This window comes from Lipotes vexillifer, unplaced genomic scaffold, assembly GCF_000442215.2.
Source record: "Lipotes vexillifer unplaced genomic scaffold, Lipotes_vexillifer_v1.1 scaffold272, whole genome shotgun sequence".
In the NCBI taxonomy this organism is placed as follows: domain Eukaryota; kingdom Metazoa; phylum Chordata; class Mammalia; order Artiodactyla; family Lipotidae; genus Lipotes; species Lipotes vexillifer.
Genome location: NW_006772469.1, coordinates 2,506,600 through 2,518,915, shown reverse-complemented (window position 1 = coordinate 2,518,915; position 12,316 = coordinate 2,506,600). Strand labels below are relative to the sequence as shown.

The following is a 12,316-nucleotide window of genomic DNA, read 5'->3' as shown; positions in this document are numbered from 1 at the left end:
CACATGGTACTCTCCATTTTCAAGCCAGCAAGGTGCATCAAATCCTTTTCATTCTTAGAATCTCAGACTTCCTCTATCTCTGACCTCTAGAACAGGTTTGAAGGGCTCCTGTGGTCAGGCCTAATCATGGGAGTAAATTCCATCCCCTCACAGTCTCAGAGATTATACAGGGTGTGTACACAGAGGGTGGGAATATTGGGAGTCATCTTAGAATTCTGCCTACCACACATTAGTGATGTCAAGGTGCTTTATACACTTCCATTGCTGTAAATGGTAAAATGAAAAGAAAGATCTCTATTTCCACACAAATTTGCAATGGGTATATTTTCTGAACTCAAACTATAGATCCAGTAGTGTTTTTCAGACCTCTGTGTAAGTACAGAGAAAATTTCAATAATTAAAAATCCATTTAACTGTGCCATTGAGAAGCTTTGACATAACTCTCAATTAGAAGTGATTCATCTGCAGTGTAATAACGTGCTTAAGGGAAAATATAAAAAGATTAATGTAGTAGAACTAAACAGCTTCCTTCCAAGGAATGAATATACTCAATTAAAATCGTATTTTTATAGATTGATATCAGTAGTTAGCAATACCTGTCTTGTGAAAAGACATTCTCAAATATGAAATACATAAAATCTCATCGAAGATCAGCATTAACAGATGAGCATTTGCAGTTGATTTGAACAATATATTTGAACTTTAATTAAGTAAATTATTATTTAAAAAACAAGGAATTCAATTTTTGGTAATAGGCTTGTCTTATAAAAAGTTGAATTCTATCATTACTATTATTTGAATTTCATCAATAAAATGTTTATTGTTATAATTACATAAGTACATAATTTCCTCAATTTTGTGTCTTGACCAACAAAAATCTAAAATATTTACTATCTGTCCTTTTAAAGGAAAAGTTTCCTTGCTTTAGAATTGTGCAGCTATCTGTGGGTCAATGATGATAGTGATGTCTGTTTTGATGTGTGCTTCTAAGTGATGTCATATATAGTATTGGCTATACAGCACCTTCATCAAGAATGTCTCTATGATTTACATCTTTGCAGTTACTAAACTCCTCAACCTCCTCAACTCCTTCATTTCTTTCCATTTATTAATCTAATAAATATTTAGCACCTATTAGGTGCCAGGTACTGTGTTAGTCTTGGTGAGAAGGTACAGGGTGAATGACAGGCTTAATTCCTGCTTTCATGGGTTTTCACTCTAGTTTGGATAGCAGAACAAAAATAAAATAAAATTAAGTAAAATAAAGTAAAAAATAAATGTGTGAAATATTTATAACGTGTAGCTAATGCTATTCATTCATTCATTCAGAATGCTTACTGAGTTCCTTTCTCTGAGCCAGACACTATTCTAGGCACTGTAGATTTACTGGAGAAAAAAAAAGTCAAAAATCCTTTTACTAATGGAGTTTACATTCTACTGGAAGAAACGAGCAAAACTGAAAAAGAATAAATGATCAGTCACCATTATATCGAAGAATCGGGAATCCTTTTCTATGGTGAACACCGAAGTTGAACCTAAATGATAAGAAGAGCTGTTCTTACGAAGAATGGATGGAAGAGTGTCCTAATTAAGGGGAAAATGTGTGCAAAGATCCTGAGACAGAGCCTGTTTTGGTCATCAGCACCCCCAGCACCCAGTAGGTCTCAGTAAATATGTTTCTAAATTTGTTTTTGTGGGATGTAGCATAGCATGTGAGGAAAAGAGTGGCATAGATGGAGGGAAAGACATTATTCAAGGTATTTCACACTTTAAAAGGAAGTTAGATTTATTCAAAGTGAAGGGTAAGCCATTAAAGAGTTCTACATGAAGGATAAAATCATACCTGCATGTTTTGAGAAAGTAAGTTACTATGTCATTCCCACTCACCACCACCACATGTGATCCTCTCCTTCACTCAGTGGTCTAACCAAACTACATTTAACGTCATTCCCTAAACATTTTGTGCCCTATCAGCATTCCATGACACAGCTTCATTACTAACTATTCTTTGAAGCCTTTCCTGATTCTCCTAGCAGATTTAGTTGTTCCCACCCCAGCAGGTTCTTTATAGCTTTGATATTATTGTATTCTATATTACATGTTAGCATTTGTCTCCAATGATTTGAACATGAATTTTCCAAATACAGGCTTCAAATCTTACTTATGTTTCTATCTTCTTCTTTCACTGTGCTTGAAACATAGTAGGTATTCAGAAAATGTTGACTGAAAAAAGAAAACCATGAAACATTTTATCTCCTAATATAAGGTTTAGTTAATATTACTTTTTAATAGCGACTGTAATTTCCAGGAGGCTCTCTGGTGGATTTATAAAAATTAATCACTTTCACTGTTGTGGTCATCATAATTTGGATAAGTATATTTGGATAGAAAAAGAGGAAAATATTGAGTTTAGATTCTAGTTACTGATTCCAATTCAGATTGTGTTTTTAAAAATACTGAATCGGTCCAGCAGTTCTGCTGTAAATAAGGTGATATTTCATAAAGGTCAAGGACTGGGGGTGGTAAATATCTGATGTATTTATTTTAAAATAAAAACATAAGAAAAATAGGTGATGTTATAAAGTGAAATTCTGTATCAAATTAAGAGTTATAAGAATTAAGATTTTTATTGAAGTACATTGATTTACAATATTATGTTAGTTTCTGGTGTACAGCATAGTGATTCAGCATTTTTACAGCTTACATGCCATTAAAAGTTATTACAAGATAATGGCTATAATTCTCTGTATTATACAATATATCTTTGTTACTTTTCTATTTTATTCATAGTAGTTTGTGTCCATTAATCCCATACCTCTGTCCTGCCCCTTGCCCCTTCCCTCTCCCCACTGGTAACAACCAGTTTGTTTTCTGTATTTGTGAGTCTCTTTCTATTTTGCTATATACATCATTTGTTTCATTTTTAGATTCCACATAATATAAGTGATATCATATGGTGTTTGTCTTTCTCTGTCTGACTTATTTCACAAAGCGTAATATTTTTTAGACCCATCCACGATGCTGCAAATGGCAGACTTTTCATTCTTTCTTATGGCCGAGTAATATTCCATTATATATATATATATATATATATATATATATAGTATACATTATATGTATATCCCATTATACATATATAATATTCCACTATATATGTATATATATATATATATATATATATATATATATATACACACACACACCACCTTTTCTTTATCCATTCATGTATTGATGGACACTTGGGTTGCTTCCATATCTTGGCTATTGTAAATAGTGCTGCTGTGAACATTGGGGTGTGTGTATCTTTTTGGATTATTGTTTTCATGTTTTCCAGACATATACCCAGAAATGGAACTGCTGGATCATATGTTGTTCTGTTTTAGTTTTTTGAGGAATCTCCATGCTGTTTTGCATAGTGGCTGCACCAATTTACATAACCACCAACAGTGTACAAGGGTTTCCTTTTCTCCACATCCTCACCAACATTTGTTATTTGTAGACTTTTGGATGATAGCCATGCTGACAGGTGTGAGATGATACCTCATTGTGGTTTTTGATTTGCATTTCTCTAATAATTAGTGACGTTAAATATCTTTTCATGTGCCTTTTAGCTATCTGTATGTCTTCTTTGGAAAAATGTCTATTCAGGTCTTCTGCCCACTTTTTGATTGGGTTGTTTGCTTTTTTGATATTGAGTTGTATGAACTGTTTAACTATTTTGGATATTAACCCCATGTCAGTTACATCATTTGCAAATATTTTCTCCCATTTCATAGATTGTCTTTTTGTTCTGTCAATGGTTTCCTTTGCTGTGCAAAAGCTTTTAAGTTTGATTAGGTCACATTGGCTTACTCTTGCTTTTATTTCTTTGGCTTTGAGAGATAGATTGAAAAATATATTGCTGTGATTTATGTCAAAGAGTGTTTGGCCTATGTTCTTTTCTAAGAGTTGTATGGTTTCAGGTCTTACATTTGTGTATTTAATCCATTTGAGTGTATTTTTGTATATGGTGTGAGGAAATGTTCTAATCTCACTGTTCTACATGTAGCTGTCCAGTTTTCCCAGCCCCACTTATTGAAGAGGGTGTCTTTTCCCCATTGTATATTCTTGCCACTTTTTTCATAGACTAATTGACCATAGGTGTGTATGTTTATTTCTGGGCTCTCTATTCTGTTACATTGATCTATGTGTCTGCTTTTTTGCCCATACCATGCTGTTTGGATTTCTGTAGCTTTGTAGTATAATCTGAAGTCTGGGACGATGATATCTCCAGCTTTGTTCTTTTTTTCAATGTTGCTTTGGCAATTCGGGACCTTTTTTTGGTTCCATATGACTTTTGGGATTGTTTGTTCTAGTTCTGTGAAAAATGTCATGGGTATTTTGATAAGGATTGCATTAAATCTGTAGATTGCTTTGGGTAGTATGGACATTTAAACAATATTAATTCTTCCAGTTCAAGAGCACAGGATATCTTTCCATTCTTTTGTATCAATTTCAATTTCCTTCATCAGTGTTCTGTAGTTTCCAGAATATAGGTCTTTCACTTCCTTGATTAAGTTAATTCCTAGGTATTTTACTCTTTTTTGATGCAATTTTAAACAAGAATTTTTTTTTTTACTTTCTGTTTCTGATAGTTAATTATTAGTGTATAGAGAAGCAGCACATTTCTGTATGTTGGTCTTGTGTCCTGCAACTTTGCTAAATTCACTAGTTCTAATAGTTTTTCGGTGGAGACTTTAGGGTTTTCTATATAAAGTATCATGTCATCTGTAACTAGTGACAGTTTTATTCTTACCTTCCAATTTGGATGTCTTTTATTTCTTTCTCTTGTCTGATTGCTGTGGCTGGGCTTCCAATTCGCTGTTAAATAGAAATGGAGAGAGTGGGCATCCTTCTCTTGTTCCTGATTTTAAAGGAGAGGCTCTCAGCTTTTCACCATTGAGTATGATGCTGGCTGTGGCTTTGTCATAAATGACCTTTATTATGTTGAGATATGTTCCCTCTATACCCACTTTGTTGAGAATTTTTATCATGAATGGATGCTGAATTTTGTCAGATACTTTCTCTCTGTCTATTGAGATGGTAATGTAATTGTTATTCTTTCTTTGTTAATGTGATATATCACATTGATTGATTTGTGAATATTGAATCATCCTTGCCTCCTTGGAATAAATTCCAAGGATCATCATGGTGTATGATCCTTTTATATATTGCTGGATGCAGTTTTTTAATATGTTGTTGAGGATTTTTGCTTGTATATTCATCAAAGACATTGGCCTGTAATTTTCTTTTTTTGTAGTGTTTGTCTAGTTTGATTTCAGGGTAATGGTGGCCTGGTAAAATGAATTTGGGAGTTTTCTGTCCTCTTCAATTTTTTGGAATAGTTTGAGAAGGATGGGTATTAGCTCCTTTTTATATGTTTGACAGAATTATCCCATGCAGCCCTCCAGTCCTGGACTTTTCTTTGCTGGGAGTGCTTTTATTACAAATTTAACTTTACTGCTAGTGATTGGTCTGTTTAAATTGTCTGTTTCTTCTTAATTCAGTCTTGTGAGGTTGAATCTTTCTAGAAATTTCCTCATTTCTTCTAGGTTGTCCAGTTGGCATCAGCTGTTATTTATCCTCTTTCATTTCTTATTTTTTTATTTGGGTCCTGTCTACTTTCTTCCTGGTGAGCTGGGCTAAAGATTTTTCAATTTTGTTTATCTTTTCCTAAAACCAACTCTTGGTTTTATTGATCTTTTCTTTTCTTTTCTTTTCCTTTTGATGTCTATTTTATTTATTCCCTCTCTGATCTTTATTATTTCTTTCCTTCTGCTGACTTTGGGCTTTGTTCTTTTTCTAGTTCCTTTAGGTGATAGTTTAAGTTGTTTATTTGAGATTTTTCTTGTTTCTTGAGGAAGGCTTGTATTGCTATAAACTTCATTCTTTGAACTGTTTTTGCTGCATCCCATAGATTTTGGAGTGTTGTATTTCCATTTTCATTTGTCTCAAGGTATTTTCTGGTTTCCTCTTTGATTTCTTTATTCACCCATTAGTTTTATAGTAGCATGTTGTTTAGTATCACCCATTTTTTTTTTGTAGCATGTGGTTTAGTCTCCATGTGTTTGTTATTTTCCCCTTTTTCTTTCTGTAATTGATTTCTAGTTTCATATCATCGTGGTTGGAAAAAATGCTTGATATAATTTCTATCCTATTAAATTTGTTGAGGCTTTTTTGTGGCCTATTATGTAACCTGTCTTGGAGAATGTTCCATGTGCACTTGAAAAGAATGTGTATTCTGCTGTTTTGGATATAATGTCCTACAGATATCTATTAAGTACAACTGGTCTATTGTGTCATTTAAGACCACTGTTGCCTTATTGATTTTCTGTCTGAATGATCTGTCCATTGATGTCAGTATGGTGTTAAAATCCCCTACTATTGTATTATTGTCAGTTTCTCCCTTCATGTCTGTTTGTATTTGCTTTGTATATTTAGATGCTCCTGTATTGGATGCATATATGTTAATGAGCTTAATGTCTCTTGTATTGATCCCTTTGTCATTCTGTAATGCCCTTCTTTGTCTTTTGTTATATCCTTTGTTTTAAAGACTATTTTGTCTGATATGTGTATTGCTACCCCAACTATCTTGTTGTTTCCATTTGCATGAAACGTCTCTTTCCATCCCCTTACTTTCAGTCAGTGTGTGTCTTTAGCCCTGAAGTGAGTCTCTTGCAGGCAGCATATCGAATGGTCCTGGTTTTGTTTGTTTGCTTGTTTGTTTGTTTTATCCAGTCAGCCACCCTATGTCTTTTGATTGGAGTGTTTAGTCCATTGACACTTAAAGTAATTTTTGATAAGTATTTACCTACTGCAAATAACAATTTTATTACTTGTTTTCTGGTTGTTTTGTGGTTCTTCATTGTTCATTTTTTTGTGTTTCTTTCCTTGTGGTTTGATGATTTTTGTTGGCATGCTTGTGTTCCTTTCTTTTTAGTATTGTACCCATTGTGGGTTTTGATTTGTCGTTAGCATGGGGTTCATATACCTTGACCTATAACTATATCTATTTGTTTTAAACTGGTAGTCATTTAAGTTCAAACACATTCTAAAAGATCTACAATTTTTTACTCCCTCCCCCCTACATTTTGTGTTTTTGGTGTTATATTTTACATCTTCATGGTTATACCTTAACTGTTTATTGTAGTTATAGTTGCTTTTACAATTTGTTGTCTTTTACAATCTTTATACTGGCTTAAGTGTTCGATCCTCAGTCCTTACTATATACTTGCTTTTCCTGTGGGATTTTCTCTTTCCTATAGATTTTTACTTCTTTTCCTCTTAGAGAAGGCTCTTTAACATTTCTTTTAGGGTTGGTTTAGTATTGATGAAAGAATTAAGTTCTTTTGAGTTTCTTTTGATATTCATGTTACTCCCATATAAATTTGGTTCCCATCTTTATCTCTAAGATAAAAAAATATGTAATTTCTTACACTTGATTCAGTGTCATTGAAAAGCAGAAGGAACTCAATAAATGTTAGATGGTTATATGAAAGAGTGAATGAATTTATCCTCCTCAAGTATATTAATAGCAAACTCACACTTTTTTCTTTTAGGCATTAGTTACATTTACTTTTATTAACTTCAACATTTACATAATGACAGTCTTAATGTTCTGATCTTACAGTTTCTCATCTTTCCTGGCTCTTTTAGGTTTCATTGGTACATCATGGCAGTTACCCACTTGCAAGACTGCTTCATGTGTCATTCAAAACTGCTCATGTCCAGCATTATCAAATTTATAAAACAAGAAACTCCAATATTTTCAACTTCCCCTCATTCTCATTCATTATTTATGGTTACCTTGCCATAGCAGCCTCCAATTTTTCCTCACCAGTGTATTGTGTCTTCAGTTTCATTCTTATGTAACTTGTTTCCTTCTTTTAGCTACATTGGTTAATCTGCCATTTTATCAGTCTCTCAACTAACACAACCTTATTGTATCTTTCTCTCCTGGTAATCTTTATAATCACCAATAATGTACTTCTTCACTTTGATGCTTAGATTGCCTTTACTTTAGTCCATGCCATAATTATCATTTATTTTGTGTATTAGAATTGTGTAACTTCTAGTGCATACAAAACCTCACCATTACTACAGATCAATAGCTCAACCTGCCAAGTATTTATTTATTTCACAACACTTCTTAATTCCCACTCTTCCTGTTCTAGGCATTGCAAATAAATCCTAAAGTTCCAAATGTTTCATTCAAGTTTATTTCTGTCTCTTTTCTGGACAGTAATCCCATTATTTCTAATTTTGAATATTTAAAACTTCATTGAGTGAGTCACACATGTTACTAAATTTTAACTATCTGTGCAGCAAACACAAAATTGTAGTAAATGAGCATTTTCTTCTAGTTCAAGAAACTATCATTGTACATGTGGCTATTTGCCACCACCACTTTAGCTGTGATGAATTAGAGAAAGTGGTCTTAGGAGGAAGGAAAAATTCAGGAATCTGAAGAGGGACTATCTGCAGGTCTAGGCAATACAAATCAGGAGCTTTCAATTATTTTCATCCATGAGGGACAGGTAGTTTAATCTTGACACTACTGGTTTCAAATCAGGAAATCTGGACCCAGTATCAATAGCAGTCAGGAATGTTAACTTTACTAGTATATCTGAGTGATAGCTGCTTACCAGCAAACCCAACTGTGGGCAAGTTTTTCACTTAAATTGTTTCACTTGATATGATTTTCACAGTTTGATCATTTGATGCTTACACCATGTTTTCTTGTTAGATTTCACCCAGTTCTCCTTTTGAGCTGGCTTGGGAAAAAAGGGCTGATTAAATTTATGCTTTATGCTTTTACACTTTTTAATTGAGTTATAATTAGTATATAATATTATATTAGTTTCAGTGGTACACCATAGTGAATCAATATTTTCATATGTTATGAAATGATCGCTGCAATAAGACCAGTTATCATCCATCACTAGTTGTTACAATATTACTCACTATATTTCCTCTGTTTTTATAACATCCTGTGACGTATTTATGTGCTTTTACATTCTTGTTGTCTTTGCAGACCACCTAGAAAAGAGTCCAATCCTAGTAGGAAATAGATTTTTTAAAATCTTTTTGCTCTTTATGTGAATGTATTCCAGATTCTTTTTACTTTACTGAATATAAGTGAAAGTGAGTCCAACATTCCACATGATGTCTGGCATTTTCTTTATTAGGTTCAATGTACTATTTACAGTTCAAATTATTCTCTTTATAGAGATATTCAACTGGGAAAGACTGTCAGTTGGTAGTTTTCTTTACAAGGTTTGCTAGGATTCTATTTTAAATTAGTGTAAAATATTTATGAAAAAATGCCTTTGATGTTAGTATTTTTAACATACTGAAAGAAGTACATATGGACATGTTCAAATAGCTTTTTCAGTGGAGAGAGTCACTTAGGCAATAATAATGTGGTTAAAAAGCAAATAACATGTAAGGATGATAAATCATAAGAAAATGCCCTTGAATTTGAACTTTTAGTTACTAATATCCAAGAGCACAACTTAAAATATTAAAATAAATGACTATATGCATTATTTTTTTTTTTTCTTTTTTTTTTTTTTTTTTTTTTTTTGCGGTAACCGGGCCTCTCACTGTCGTGGCCTCTCCCATTTGCGGAGCACAGGCTCCGGACGCGCAGGCTCAGTGGCCATGGCTCACGGGCCCAGCCGCTCCGCGGCATGTGGGATCTTCCCGAAACGGGGCACGAACCCGCGTCTCCTGCATCGGCAGGCGGACTCTCAAGCACTGCGCCACCAGGGAAGCCCTATATGCATTATTTAAAATGTAAAGAAAAACTATATTTAAAGAGGGAATCAGGGTATGGTTAATTTGACACTGATCTGTAGAGTATCAATCTTAAACCTGTAACAGTCACACAAAATAAATGTCATCTCTGTTTTTACTGTTATAAATACTACAGCTATTAACACTTTTGCTTTTTTTCCAATAGCTGGAAAAAGTGTGCCAAACAAAAGTGAGCCCAGTAAATGTTGTAACGAAGGCAAATATATTCTTATAGCCAAGTGCCTTTGCATTTAGATATGTCAGTAGCTAGAAAAATCCATTTTTCTTTTTGGACTTTAGCTGTTTGATTCTTCCACATGTTTTACATTTGTTAAAGGATGTGGCTTCTTTGAAAGACGTTTTAACTTACAGCCTCTCTGTTGTATTGGTAAATGAAAGTAAATGATGCTGTTGTAAAGTATAAAGACAAAAGAAAATTTTGCCAAGGTTGCAAACAAGTATAAGCCTGTAAAACATATATGTAATCTGGGTTAAATATCACGGTTGTCAGAAGCACTGTTATATATTGCTGCTATCCTCATTCATATTTTGATATAAATCACTACCTCTATGATTAAGAACAATTATTGAGCAAGTTTCTTCCCAAGTTTAAATTTCTTCTTCAATTTGAGTGTATTAGTGCTTCACCTATCCCCTAGTAGTTCAGATGCTGGACAATCTGATTCAGTAGAGGCCCATGGTGTTCCATCATCTGTAAGCTAGATAAAATGCAACACAAACACAGCCTGGTTCCTTTGGGTCATCAGGCACAGGGTTGATCAGACTGGTTGAACAAGAAGTGTGTTTTGCTAAGTCAACACTTATACAGTGATCTAGACTTCACTCATGTTGGTGGCAGTGTGCAAAAATCTTGGTTTTTGCTTAAACACATTGCTTCAACATTGTCGGAGCTCAAGACATATCTAGGGAAGAAAGGTAGGAAGATAAGGAGGGAGCTTGGGCCAGTAGATAATAGGGGCTCTCATTTTCTTTAAAATTATTGTAACTTTAAAGTCCCTATGACAATTATTAAGCACATAATGAATGTTAACAACTATCACAGTTATTCAGCCACAGCACACTATGACACGTATACTTAATACTTACAGCTATGCATATACAGTAAGTAGTGCACAATTGATTGACTTCTCATATCTCTGATAACCAATAAAAATCAATAGCTATTAGGAAACTGTCAAATTTATCTGAATGCCAGCTGGAGAAATTGATCTCAGAATGATGAGAATGATAAATCAAGATTGAATTATATAAGGCTGTGGTGATAATCGAGTAGCTGAACAAATTTTTATGGGATTAAAAATTGGGGCTCAAAGAGGGAAGGAAGCTCTGTAGCCAGCTATCTTCAAGGTCAAAAAATCAGAAGAATGTGAACTGGGAGAGCATTTTATCTGAGCTTCATTATTTGAGACCCAGTGTGGAGGTAGGTGAAGTCTTCTCATTGGCAACGATGATTGAGAAAAAAAGGTTTCCTTTGTTTAAGGAAAGCAACATACAGAAAACAGAAAAGGAAATTTGATTTTTTTGGGGATGCCAAAAAGGGACAAACTTGTGATTGAGAGAAAGAAGCTCAAGTAAACCTACCAGGGAAGCAAGTTCTAATTCCAACTCTTCTGCCAAGCTGCTGGGTGGTTAAGACAAGTAACAGTCTCTCTGAGCAATGACTTTCTTACTTTTAAAATAATTATGTTGGAATATCATGCATTACAGATTGATGGCCTGGTCTCTAATTTGAAGAACTGAAGTGAGACTTTTTGTCCATGATGTTTAAAAGATTTGAATCTAAAGCCTTAAAGAGGCTTTTATACATTTTCTGATTCTACTAGGACTCCCCTCCTCTACCCTTTGTCCTCCTTGCTCAAGGAGGACAGTGTTTGCCCTTGACAGTGTTTGATTTTGCAGTCTCTCTACTTCTCTTTCTATTGTCTTTTGCTGTTGTTTTTGTTTTGTTTTGTTTTGTTTTTTGCTCTAAAATTTCATCAGTCTCTGCAGATAATGATAGAATGAATAATAATACTGGCTAGTTTTTGGCCTCCTTTTATGTGCTTAACAGTAACCCTCAGAACCACCTTACAGGGTCAGTAACATTATGTTAATTTACAGATGATGAAATTGAGCCTAAGGGATGCTAATGACTTGTCTGAGGCCACATACCTTGTGAGTAGCAGGGCCACTGTCCTAATTGTCACCTAACTGGAACCAAGATTGAAGGTCTTCCCATTGTACCATACTTCCTTAAACTATTGTTCACTATTGCTATTTTTTAAATTATGAACCTAAAAAGTGAAAGAAAGTATTTAGTCATGTTGGAGATGTTCTCATCCAGAGTGACATATTTCCTAATTATGCTGTAAAAATGAGTTGCTATCTTTCATCAAATAAGGTTACTTCAAGATAGACCCACCCAGTAGGCTTAAGAGATACTTCTTTGACCAGGCATTGTAGAACAGAAATTCTAAGA

General features: G+C 34.0%; 1 protein-coding gene across 3 annotated transcripts in view; it reads left to right on the top strand.

Moving 5' to 3' along the window:
• The window catches only part of CFAP299 (cilia and flagella associated protein 299), a 633,581-nt gene that overhangs the window by 356,256 nt on the left and 265,009 nt on the right, over window positions 1–12,316 (top strand). The window lies entirely within an intron of this gene.